Source organism: Leptidea sinapis, chromosome 3 (genome assembly GCF_905404315.1).
Source record: "Leptidea sinapis chromosome 3, ilLepSina1.1, whole genome shotgun sequence".
Taxonomy (NCBI): Eukaryota; Metazoa; Arthropoda; class Insecta; order Lepidoptera; family Pieridae; genus Leptidea; species Leptidea sinapis.
This window is the reverse complement of record NC_066267.1, coordinates 15,725,753-15,739,077: the sequence shown is the minus strand read 5'-3', so window position 1 is coordinate 15,739,077 and position 13,325 is coordinate 15,725,753. Positions and strand designations below refer to the sequence as shown.

At 32.9% G+C, this 13,325-nt stretch overlaps 1 long non-coding RNA gene across 1 annotated transcript; it reads right to left on the bottom strand.

Moving 5' to 3' along the window:
• Positions 1-324: 324 nt before the first annotated feature.
• Positions 325-9,123, bottom strand: LOC126979025 (uncharacterized). The gene is made up of 5 exons (XR_007732738.1): positions 8,960-9,123; positions 8,321-8,434; positions 4,523-4,701; positions 2,891-2,974; positions 325-370 (listed from the first exon to the last, which is right to left on the bottom strand). It is a non-coding gene; the product is annotated as an uncharacterized LOC126979025 (long non-coding RNA).
• Positions 9,124-13,325: the final 4,202 nt, after the last annotated feature.

Below are 13,325 nucleotides of genomic sequence, written 5' to 3'. Positions count from 1 at the left end.
GTATTTCTTCGGTCGGTCTCGTATTCGAAACTGAACTCCTACATACGTGCACAATGCAACAACTCCATGGAAAATATGTTAAATAATCTAAAATAATAATAATAATAGTGTCGTGGTAGGTAGGAGCTCCGTTGGAGACGATCATATATTTTCGTCAGATTTTTTTAGTACAGGGGAAAGCGTGTAAGTGGGTCTAATTGAATGGTCAGTCTAATCGAATTATCGGTGTTCTAGATCTGCAATACAAGATGTAATAGTCGCAATGGAGTATGGAGTCACTTCTGCCAGTCATACGCCAGACGCTCCAAGGAAACAATTGCAGTCACTTGTACGCGAGTCTGTTGCCCAAAGCGTTGTCGTTGACTATGGTCTGCAACAAACACATTTTTTTTTATTGAAGTAGGCTTTTTTTCCAGAAATCAATAATTATTCGTGAGTGTAAATTGCGCTAAGATTTGTCTTTTAATAAATTCGACACGTCTCAACGAGACTCGAGAGGCGAAACACGTGTCTAATTGATAAAAAGTCATATCGAAGCAGAAATTACACTAATGAATACTGTCAACATTTAGATGACAGACAACCTTATTAGAAAATTCAGCAGCTGAATTGGAATTAAACCCGAACACTACCATCATGATACACAAAAGTACACACACATATATGTATATATATATATATATATATATATGTGTGTGTATTGTGTGTATTGTATATATATATATATATATATACAAATACCATTACATTAATATACAGGTTGTAATCGTTAAGTTTTAAGGCCTTTGGGGCAAGGCAATAAAGCCCTCGAATCGCGACCACGTACCGGAAGACGCAGTGTTGGTACGCCCCCTACAAGACGGACCGGCGATTGGTATTTTTTTAAAGAAATTAAGGGACGGGACGAGCAGGACGTTCAACTGATGGTAATTGATACGCCCTGCCCATTACAATCCAGTGCCGCTCAGGATTCGTGAAAAACCCGAAAAATTCTGAGCGGCACTACAATTGCGCTCTTCATCTTGAGACATAAGATGATTAGTCTCATTGGCCCAGTAATTTCACTAGCTATGGCGCCCTTCAGACCGAAACTCAAAAATGTTTACACCCTATTGCTTCACGGCAGAAATAGGCGCCGTTGTGGTGCCCATTATCTAGTTGGCATCCTGTAGAATATTCTACGGGGCGATAAATGTTTTTACAACATAATCCTAGAAAAAGTAGAAAACAAAATATATGTTACGAATTTCAAAAGAATAATTAAAATATAATAAATTATTTTTTAATTACACCACAGATTACGAATGGAGCGACCGCCTGGATATTAAATTTTAATGTTACGAAATATTATTAAAAAAAAGAAAGAATCCCGCATACTTTTCGGCGCCCGTTATTCTCAGAGGAGAATAGAATAGAAAGAGAGAGTCCGAGGCATTTATACTGAATGGGTATTTGATGTTCAATATTACTCACTATCCTAGACTCTCATTCTTGCCTGAAAGAACGGAACTGTATTGTTTAATAATCTCTCTTTCGAAGTATTACTAAAACAAATTATGAACGTTATATTTTAAAAAGCAGTCTAGTAGACCAGTGCTGAAGCTTTGAAAATGATAAAAATTAAAAAAAAAATTGTAGGATGAAACCTATTGGAAAAGAAAGAGAATATAAGAAAAATGAAAGAAAATAAATTACGTTTAATCTGTAATTCATATTTTTGCTGCTACAAAATAACAGGTATTAAATGCCGTAAATTTTCCGAACATATACCATTGTGATGTATATTTTATTACACGATTCGAAAGTAGAAATTTCAACGAACAGAGAGCACACCAACTTTTTGAAATAAGCTGATATTTTGACGGGTGAATTTTCGATTGAAAATAAGGGTTCTTTTTCGGTATTTGAGTCAAAGTAAAGTTATTGAAAAATATTTAATTTCAAATAAATTACATAGTATTTGGCACATAAAAAGGTTAGGTTTAAACTTATCACCAAATTTCGTAGAAAAACAGTTTATTTTTTTTAAATTTTTTTTTTTTTTTACTTTCATAAAATTTTGAGGTTATGTGAAAAATGTGTGAAAACTTTGCCATTGACTTTTTTCGATAGGACTTGTAGTTTTGCCGGAAATCGAGATAAACTGATTTTTACCTTTTCAACTTTCTAACCTCAGATCACCCTTAGTTTATTTTTCCTTCCATTTTTGTTTTATTCTTTTTCATTTCCAATGGGTTCCATTCTATTATTATTTTTTTGGTTTCAAAAATTAGCTACCCTGGTCTAAATACATTTTAATTGTCAATTATTATTTTTGATGGTTTAAGGGATATATGTATTGTTTAAGCCCCGATTTCATCATTGAAGTAGAACGCGATTAGAAAACTTTGAACTTAGGTTACTCCAGTAAACGAATTAACATATTCAGTTTGGATTTCACCAAGAAGAACTAAACGCAGTTATAGCCTAAACGCGTTTAAATGCTGACCGCTGAATTTCGGACGTTGAACATATTATTTGATCGCGTTCAAGAGCTGTGTCTATCTTAATCATAATAGAAACATTTATGACATAATATTATAACTATTTCGATTATGTTCATATTTATTGATGACAGTTTTGACAAGCATTTGATACATTCTATTGTTAATGACGTGTAAACTCAGTTTAAGTCAACTCAAAATATATTGCTAATCGCTTTGTGTTACATCGAGATCAAGATTTGAACTCGTGAACGTAAAATTGAGTTTAATTAAACTCAGTTTGAAGTGTCATTGGTGAAACCGGGGGTTAGTGATGGTCAAGTAGAGTTTCAATGTACAAGTAAACACCAGTATCATAATATATTATTAGATTTAACACTACTAATATATAAAAGTATTTCCAATACCTTAGTCCTGTATTTCCAAATCGTTCCGATATCCACGCCTGGATCAGTCCAAAATGAATTGTCGGTATTCTGCATGTGGTAGACCTACCTGGCAATAATTAACAAATGATTAATTGTGATAAGTAGGATAATTATTACAATATTACGATTGATAAGCTATATTTAAACACAAAATTCAAATATTCAAAATATTACATGAAATCGCTTATTGAACGCTAAGAACTGCAACCCATTAAAAAAAGTATGCCGCAGACATGAGAAGAACGGGCACAAGAAAGCTTATGTTTGTTCCTGGTGTTAACATTATTATTATAATAATTTCTATTGAATTCCTTAATGTGTCTTTGAATGAAACAAAGTAATACAAATATTATTATAGAAATAAATAATACAATATATATAGCTAAGATCATTTATACGTCTAAATAGAGTGTGGCAGCTTTGAAAACTTGTAAAAAAATTGAGGTTGATAGTTAACTTCTATATTGAGCAATGCATGCACACTGACACAAACACCTGGCAAGAGGCTATGAGATCTGCAGATACCATATTGTCATTGAATTATCAAGTGTGAACATCCTGTCTCTAACCAGTAATACGTCATAACAAATCAACTTTAATTATGTGACAATCTAATTATGCTAGTGACTGGATCAATTCTTATTAAAAAATCCATTTCAACTTATTTATTGTAGACCCCTATTGAAATAATAGTATCCTAAGCCAGTCCTTATTTAAGTCCGCTTAAGGTTTCAGAGATGGTTCGGACTAAACGATAGATAGACAGAGTGACAATAACATAAAGTAACGAGTAAAGTGAAGTGAGGAGCGGGTGTCAGAGAGGTGGCGCTAGAGTAGCGGTGTGAAGTGTGAGGCGAGTAGAGAAGAGGAGAGGGGGTGAGGAGAGGGGGTGAGGAGATGAGAAGGGATAGGGAAGGGTATATAATTTTACTGTTTTTATTTTCCCATAACAACACTTGGCAAACTTCATGAAGCTACATCAGTCCGTAAAGGGGCATTGACATGGGAAGAATAACTGATAAGACGATCCTATTAATCAAAATAATATAACAACTTAGCCTATTTTATATGTGTTATAATTTTAGGTGGCCTCAGAACCAATGGAAAAGGATTTTGAAAATATAACGTATAATGTAACACTTATGTGATGTGTTACATGACTCCTAAAAAAGCCGTAGAAAACAAACAATTATATCATCTACGGAGACAAAAATTTACAAAGTAATGTTCATAAAATGCAAACTACTGGGCAAACAAACTATGTAAAATTTTTATGGGCCCAAATAACATCTATTCCACATCGAACTTAAGAAGTATTAAGTAAATCGGATCTTAAATCTCAGAGTAATCGGTGTACATACATAAAAAAAATACAGAGCGAATTGAGAACCTCATCCTTTTTGAAGTCGGTAAAAAACTGAGTTTTATTAAACTCAGTTTGTAGTGTCATTGGTGAAACCGGGTTAATTGATGGTCCAGTAGAGTTACAATGTAGAGATGGATTATAACTATGATATTGTAACTCTCAGACTCTATATTGTTATTTATTCGTTTGTCATAAATTTAAAAGGGGGAGTCGTTGGTAGTCACCGACCTACTGCACCGACTTACCGAAGCATCCCGTTGCTCCTATCTCTGCTGCTTGCACTGCTGGGTGGAGCCTGGCATGGCGTCCACCCCGTCTGGAAGAGTAGCAGGAGGAGTACTCCCCGTACCAGTCAGTTCTTAGCACCTCCATCACCGCTGGGCTCTCGAGTTGTACCCACAGTGCACTCGATACACTGTAAGATCTGTGCACAACGAAGCATACCAGTTAATAATGAAAACTACTGCTGTCACCTGTTTATAGTAAAATCAAGGTGCCTGTCACTCATTGTTTTAAAAAATAAAGCATTAGAAAATTCATTTGTTTTTTAATTATAATTATATTATTATCACTGATATAGCCCGGTGGTTAGTAACCCTGCCTACTTCGCTAGAGGTCCGGGATTCGAATCCCGGTAACTGCAAACGTTTGTTTCCGAGTCATGGATGTTCTCTGAATGTTGGAGTACATAGATTAGTATAAAGTACATATATATAATTCTCAGAGCTACCAAAAATACATATTATAAAATTTCATAATAATCTATTAAGCCGTTTCGGAGGAGTATCGGCAACTATAATTGTGATACGAGGATTTTATAATATAATGTATATAGAAGATAAACAAGAGCAGCTATCTTTTACTTGAGATAAAAATCGTTACTATCGTTGACTTTTCTGTGCCAATAAACTTATCGACGGTAACTCACAGTATCCGTACACGCTGTATGTCAATGGGATGTCGTATAGCTTACCAGCGATAGAAGTTTGTATGGAAATTTCAATGCACGCGTCCCAATATAAGGCTATAATGACTTATAGGGTATATTGGGACAGCTTCAAATTATTGACAGTAAAAAGAAGTAATTTATCTCTATACAGATATATTGGGAACGGGTGTAAATCAAAATGTATTATTATAGCTTGTTATCAATATTATAAAGAGTTAAAGTTTGTGAGACTTTGTGTGGGTTTGTAGGATACAATCTTTAGAACTACTGAACCATTTTTGAAAATCCATTCATTAGGTGTCTACATTATTCAGGTGAATAATTTGATTTGTAAAACAATTCGCTTAAAACACTACGTACGCCGTTTTAAGCGCTTACGCTGACCTAACGGTGAGTGTTTGGTTAATACGATTCGCTTCATTAATGCAAGTCTTTTGTAGACCTAAACAAATTGCGACACCATTATTACCAATTACCGTAACTAAACCCTTTACATACATATTATTAATCTTGTCACATTATATTGAGAATAAAATTTAATGCCAAAAACTTATTATAATTTTAAAAGACATTCATGAGCGTGGCATATTTTTTTGTGATAATAAGTGACGAGAGGAGCGGGATGTTCAGCTGATAGTTATCGATACACCCTGCCCATTACAATGCAGTGCCGCTCAGGATTCTTGAAATACCCAAAAATTCTGAACGACACTACAATTGCGATCGTCACCTTGAGACATAAGATGTTAAGTCTCATTTGCCCAGTAATTTCACTAGCTAGCCCTTCAGACCGAAGGACAATCATGCTTACATATTACTGCTTCACGTCAGTAAAAGGCGCCGTTGTGGTACCCATAATCTAGCAGGCATCCTGTGCAAAGGAGCTTCACACTTCCTTCCTTATGAAATGAACGAACTTTTACTATTAATTTTTGGTCGCATTATACGTCATATTGAGAATACAGCATTCCCCTTAATATAAAAATATATAAATTAAATAACACGCATTTAATAGCTTCATACGTATGCTAGTATTTGTAACGGAAACTTTCAACGTGATTTTCACCCACTTTAAAAGGTTGGCTTGAATTGAAACTGTGCACCCTGGTTAAGGATTGGTGTCAATTTAATAATTAAGATGAAAAAAGCCAAAATATATAATAGTTGGAAATTAAAATTAAAGAGACGCTTTTAAAGAAAACCAAACTAAAAAGTAAAAAATAATTTTTAATAATTAAAAACTATGATTTTAGAAGAAGATTTTAGAAGACATTAAAGCAGCCAAGTGCGAGACGGACTCGCCCATGAAAGGTTCCGTAGCAGCAAGTAACATAATATAATAGCTGTTCTTGTAGTTCGTTGTAACTTTGATGGAAATAATTAAATTAAGTTATTTATGACGTATTAAATAAACTACTTACTAGATCTCGTTAAATTCAATTTTCAGTGGAAGTTTGCATGGTAATGTACATTACATATATTTTTTTAAGTTTTATCATTTTCTTATTTTAGAAGTTACAGGGGGGTGGACACACACATTCCAGTTTGGAAGTGTCTCTCGCGCAAACTATTTAGTTTAGAAAGAAATGATTTAAGTTTCTTAAGTCATTTTTTTCTCGATAGGTCTTCAAAATAATATTGAGGCTTCAAAAGAACTGTCGATACATACCCTACACACGTATGATGAAAATTTTTATTTGAGTTTTAGTTCTAAGTATGAACTTATTAGAATTTGATTAACTTAATTATGGATTGTGAACCCCCAAAAATATATTGTTTTTTTTATATATTTGTGTAAACATCTGAATGCGGCTTACAGAATACATCTACTTACCAAGTTTCAACAGTATAGTTCTTACAGTTTCGGAAAAAAGTAGCTGTTGAATACAGACGGACAGACTGACATACAGACATGAAGAATCTATAAGGGTTCCGTTTTTTGGCATTTGGCTACGGAACCCTTAAAATGGATGCACTAATAAAGGGCGGAATGTATTTTAAGATACTGTAACAAGGAGTTCTTATCCGCATATAAGAACTCATTGTTCTATGGTTGGCCGTCAAGCTAAAGAATAGAATACTATTTTATATTTGAATATTGATGCCGATGATAAGTCAATCAAATAGAACAGATAAAGGATTATAAAATGAGGAAAAGTAAGAACGGTCAGCCTTCGGTTTATATTTTATATTAAATAAAGTTATGATTACATAATATATAATTATATAAAAGATAGTAAAAGAATATACGTATTAAAAGAAGAAGAATGTTTTATTGTACAACGATCCCGCGTGTGACGGAGGACTCACGCGTTACATTACCTTCATAATGACTCTACTTTTACCAATATTTCTGAGTAAAATATTCATAACAAAGTGACGACAAACACTTCATGCTTTTTTTCAAAAAAATACATATTTTTGTTCCTTATTCACAATATTCGTAGTTTATGCTTATTAAATGTTATTGAAGTGAAAACTTTTTTAGCGGCGGCGTTGGGCACTTTTCTTCGGATGGGTATAAAATGTTTAATTCGCTTCAGGACACGTGACCTGGTCGAAATATCGTAAGACTGTCGTTGAAATTATGGATGAAAGATTTATACTTCTAACTTATTATAGTTCGCCTGTTTCAACTTAATGATCAAACGGTCATTCGACCAGTGGTTGAATCAGTGTGATTGGGAAGCCGAAACACCGCGAGGTCGATGGATCGAATCTCAGCCGTGAAATATTTTTACAGTTTATTATGCATGAAAGTTGATTTTTCTGAGAGATGAGCTTTTTAATGTAAAATAATTGTAATAGTTTCGAAGAGTTAAATTTTTATGTAATATAAATTGTAATTTTTGTGAACGGTAGCGCAATAAATGAATATTGTTTTTAACCACATAAATGCTAATACTGTTGTACTTATAAGTTAAGCAAATCGTGCGATATGAATCCCTAACCAATCAAAAATATTCAAAAATCTACAACTTTAATATTCAAGTTTTCACTTCTACCAGCACTCCCGGAGTGCACCACTTTTATTTTCCATATAATTACATCTCGTTCATGCATCTTCGGAAAGTGTGTATATTGTTATAGTTACTTTGAGTTTCCTTATCCAATTTCGTTTTTCGCTGATCGCCTGGAGTCGGGTTGAGAGCTCGTACTCCACCGTTGGCCACTTCTTCAGTCTAATTTCGACAATTCCCTCTGGATACTGCAATGAGAGTGTTCGTAATCGACAACATATCTACTGCACTGTACCATCTCGTGTCTTCATCGTATTTATTCTGATAAATTAGGCAATACGTGCGAAATAATATCCTAACCATTCCAAAATATTCAAAAATGCTCAATGTTATTGTTCAAGTTTTCACACTCCCAGAGGTGGTGGATTTTGGTTTTCTGGCTGGATTTTTTTTTTTTCCAACTATTATTTTATATCTTTGAGACCATTTAGACTACCTCATTACAACCTTATGTTGAAATTCCGCATTTCCGTCATGTTGTTATTGAGTTCTCATGACATGGCATAATTAAGGTAACCATTATGATAGGGTCGGCAGTGAGACAGTTTACTTATAATCCGCTATAACTCATGATTCCTACATTTTTGCAAATATAAATGAAGAAGCAGTGTCCAGTTAGTTTATTTTGCCCTCACTATAAATAGCTTCCATGCTCAGAACGTATAAATAAAAAAGGATTAAGATATTAAGTCTTAAATAATTAACCTACTTACCGAATTCACACAATGCTATCAAGAAATTAAATATAAAAAAATAAACACTTAATTCTTTGAAAATTAAATCACAATTTAAAAGTTTAACGCCAGCAAAATCAACACTACTCATTTCGTATATGATACATGGATGACAAGCAACATTTACCACAAGCCGTTTCTTTTAAAGGATTCCATCTGCCAAACGGGTCCGAACGCGTCTGACCTTGATAATACAAAATGCTTATAAGAATGATGCTTTTATTTTTTCGTTACGATACATTGTAGACTGCAGTCCGCTGTTTTTGTTGTGTGTGTATCTCGTCAAGTGACTTCTCTCACATTCCTTGCAGTAACATTTTCATAACAATAATAAGCATGTTTATTCAAGTCGTAAACTAATGTTATTCCATAATATATCTTAATATATATAAAGTACGTGTCTCGTTTCTCGTCCGCGATGGACTCCTAAACTAATGAACGGATTTTAATGGGGATTACTTCATGGAGTGCAGTTTTGTCCAACTTGAGAGATAGGATAGTTTTTATTTCGATTTGGGACCCATAATTATTTTTATTTTCAATATTTGGTTTGTATGGACTTATTATCTATGAGAGAATTTAGTGACGCTAGGTTTGACAGTTCTGCTGTGAAAAAATTTCATTTAAACAACAGGGAGCATTTTTTACGTAATAATTCTTGATGTTTTTAAATATTATTGGCAAATTCCTATAAAACAGTTTTTTTTTATTATCTACAGAACAACGTCTATCGTGTCAGCTAGTATATTAGAATCTTGATCATATCTAGATGTAATGTATGCCTCCTCAAATTTCTGCCAAAACTTCATATTCTTTGCATTCTCCAACAAGTTTTGCCACTGAGAGTTATCACTCTACCTCATTATGAGTCTACCTGGGTATCCGTTATCTGAGGGCCCTCTCCATCCTGTGTCCTGTTCATTGCCATTTCATTTTTAGTGCATGTTCAAGGTCATCTTTAGGGTTATCCTGATGGTTTTGTTGTATCAATCATTGCATGCATATCAATTAATTTAATAATAAAATCTTAAGAAACTAACATTATGAACGAAAATTTAAAACTTGTATTCAATATACACTTTGTGAGCATGGAAGACAAGAATGCTTGGAAATATGCTGGTCCTAGTCCACAGTACAATGTAGACAAAACTAATTAGTTTATAATTATTTATTTTATTTGACGATCAGTCCCTTCTCAACTTATACAATATTATCAATAAAGAACATATTTAAATTTACAACGTCAGTATTACAAACGCACTAAAGAAATACTTACCTACTATATTTTGTGAAAAAGTAAACACTGTGGGATATGAGTGAAGTATTCGTTTTTTTGTCTTTTTCATTACTATATTACTATAACATAGTTTAAATCTATTGCAGTAGTTTGTCTCTATCCTACACCATCCTCACCTCTAAAAATTGATGTTTTCAAAAAAATATTATTAATCAATTATTTGTAAAAGTGTAATCTAGGTGTTTCATGTGCCTCTTTTTCTCCATATGATACTACATTTTTTGGAATGGGCAGGCTTCTTAATCAATTAGCACCTTAGATTCCCTTTCCCAACAATGTGTGACATTCAAAAGTGCCTGTAATGGTCTAATTGGGTAAAATTGGGTATTGGGAACCACTGAACATTCATTATTTTCTCTAAGAATCTGTAATAGTTGAGATTCCCACGAGCTAACGAGTTCAATTTCCTTCACCGCAAACGTGATTTTAACCTGACCGACTGTTCTTCATCCAGACATCTTCCATTTACATAATGGATGTGGTCGGTGACTCATCTGAATAACGCTTTCAAATAAAAATCTCGAGCTAACCTCTCTAATATTTGCTTTCAGGCCGCATTATCATATTCCAAATGCTTCATGAAATTCATGAGCGAAAATTGAAAAAATCTTTTACACAATTTGCGGGAATTGAGAAGTGAAATGGAATTATTTGTAAATATTTTGGGGATAATATTTAAATGGAAGGCTTTTTGTGAGTAAGTAAATCACATTTGTATATATTTAATGTTTTTCTTGTTACTAAAGGTTAATTTTTTTACTGTTAGTGTTATTATAAAGGTACACATTCTTAGTAATGAATTGCTGTGTTTATATTATGTACTTGTATGCATGCGGGCAGGCTGCATTTATGTGTGCACGATGCTCGGTCAAGTTTTGTGATTAATAAAAAGAATTAACATTGCGCGCCGGGTTTGAGTTCTCGCCATAATACTCGTTTCATATCACAACCTATAAAGGCATAACCTCCAAAATTATTTATTGTAATAACGCATTTCAGTCTACGATCTCTATGCCCATTGGTTGATAACCTTGATCATTAAGCTTCCCTAGATACAGGGTCACTCGATTCCCGGTTTCATTAATAGGAATTTTCTATGATTAGGTATCATGTGATATTTTTGGATTTGTATACTTTAATAATGTTGTGTTTATAAAATTCTCTTTTGTAATCTCCAAAGATGTGCATTTCAATCCGGCGTTGTTTATAAGTTTTAGCAAAAAATTAATTCAAATATGTAATTTTCCAGAGAGATTGACGTTTAACAATTAATTATGAAAAAGTGTTAATATTACAAAGAGCGACATCTCTAGTCATTTTCATTTCCAAAAGATTACATGATGGAAAGATTATTGCTTCGATAATTTATATGTCTAGATAGAGCCTCATGCTGCTAGACAACCGATGAAAACAGGCCAGGTTTATTACTCTTAGTGCGCGTTACAAGCTACGTCTTAATAATATTAGTAAAACGTCATAAGAATTTAGTGAGATGTAATATTGTATAAAATTTGCATTGAAACCTTAATAACGTTGTTTATTATTATTTCGTCAAACTGCGAGGTGGTCAAACTTATCTGCCTTTCTAGTCAAATAAATATTGCGTTGAAATTTTTTCGATATAGAATCTGTATTCTCAAAACTTTTATTTAGCCATTAATTAATTTGTCCTAGTCGATTCGCTACTTTTCTTGTCTATGGAACAGGCCCTTAGCCTGATTTCTCAATGAGTAAGCAAACATTGTTTAACAAAAACACAAGAAAAATATATATAATAAGGAAATCTATTTGTTCTATTGTTTACAGTCTATCGATATCTTTCACGTTGGACTGATAGAAAAGCGTTTTTGATGGCTTAGTTGGGTTTGTGATGGTGAAAACAGGCACTCAGAAGAATTGTTTTGAAATCAATTTTAATATTTTATACTATTTAAATCTGGGAATATTGAAGTTTCTAACTTCACTTAAAGGATATATAATCCTTAGATCATTTATACGTCTAGATAAATCGGAAAAAATTGAGGTAGACAGTTAACCTGTATTTTGAGCAATGCACGCAGACTAATACAAAGTGTTATACAAATCCAGAGTGTTAGACGTAGCTTCTCACGCATTATAAACTCACTCATATATACCTCACTGGCCAAATTGCAGAACATTGATTTATTCTTGCCGCTTGCTGAATATAAAAGAAAATACTAAATTTACACAAGTGATTTAGAAAAATTGTTTTCATATTTCATTTTCATTTTTCTATTATATACTTGCTGACCGGACAGACGTTGTTGTTGTTCTGTATATAATAAATAAAATAATGTTTTTAATGAATTTGTCAATAATATATCATAACATCAAGAATAACTTCGTAAAATATGCACCCTGCTGTCGTAATGAAATTGTTTCACAGCAGACCTGTCAAACCGTCAATAAATTCTCTCATAGAAATAATGTATGGACACATCAAAGGAAAAACAAAATTGTTGTTTTTATTTAATTCCGAGCATTTTCCTATTTATTCACCTTTTAAACCTTCTCTGGATTTCCACAAATAATTCAAGACCTAAATTTTCCAAATCGGTACAGCCGTTCTCGAGTTATAGCGAGACTAACGAACAGCAATTCATTTTTATATATATATAGATTACAATATTTATAAATGTTAGCTTTCAAATTCATAAAATTACTGTCTTAAAAACGTAGTAAAAGTTTTGAATGCTGTGGTAGCTTATAAGTTAATTAACTCTTATCCATATTATTACTATATTTAATGTTGAAGCATGTAAAGAGTAATGTAATAAATAAATAAAATAATAAACCTCATCTTATTCTAAGAGCAAGAGGCTCCATCTAGACGTACATATTATCTAAGTTCGTAATCTTATAATAAATTTGAAAATTTTCATATAAATGAAATTTAATTCCATTCATTTATATCTTTAAGATATTCTCATTCGAAACTTGCCCGTGTGACGTCTGTTCATAATACTTTAGTATTGTAATAAACATGCATTTATCTTTCTATTAGAACTAACGAATCGGCCATATTAT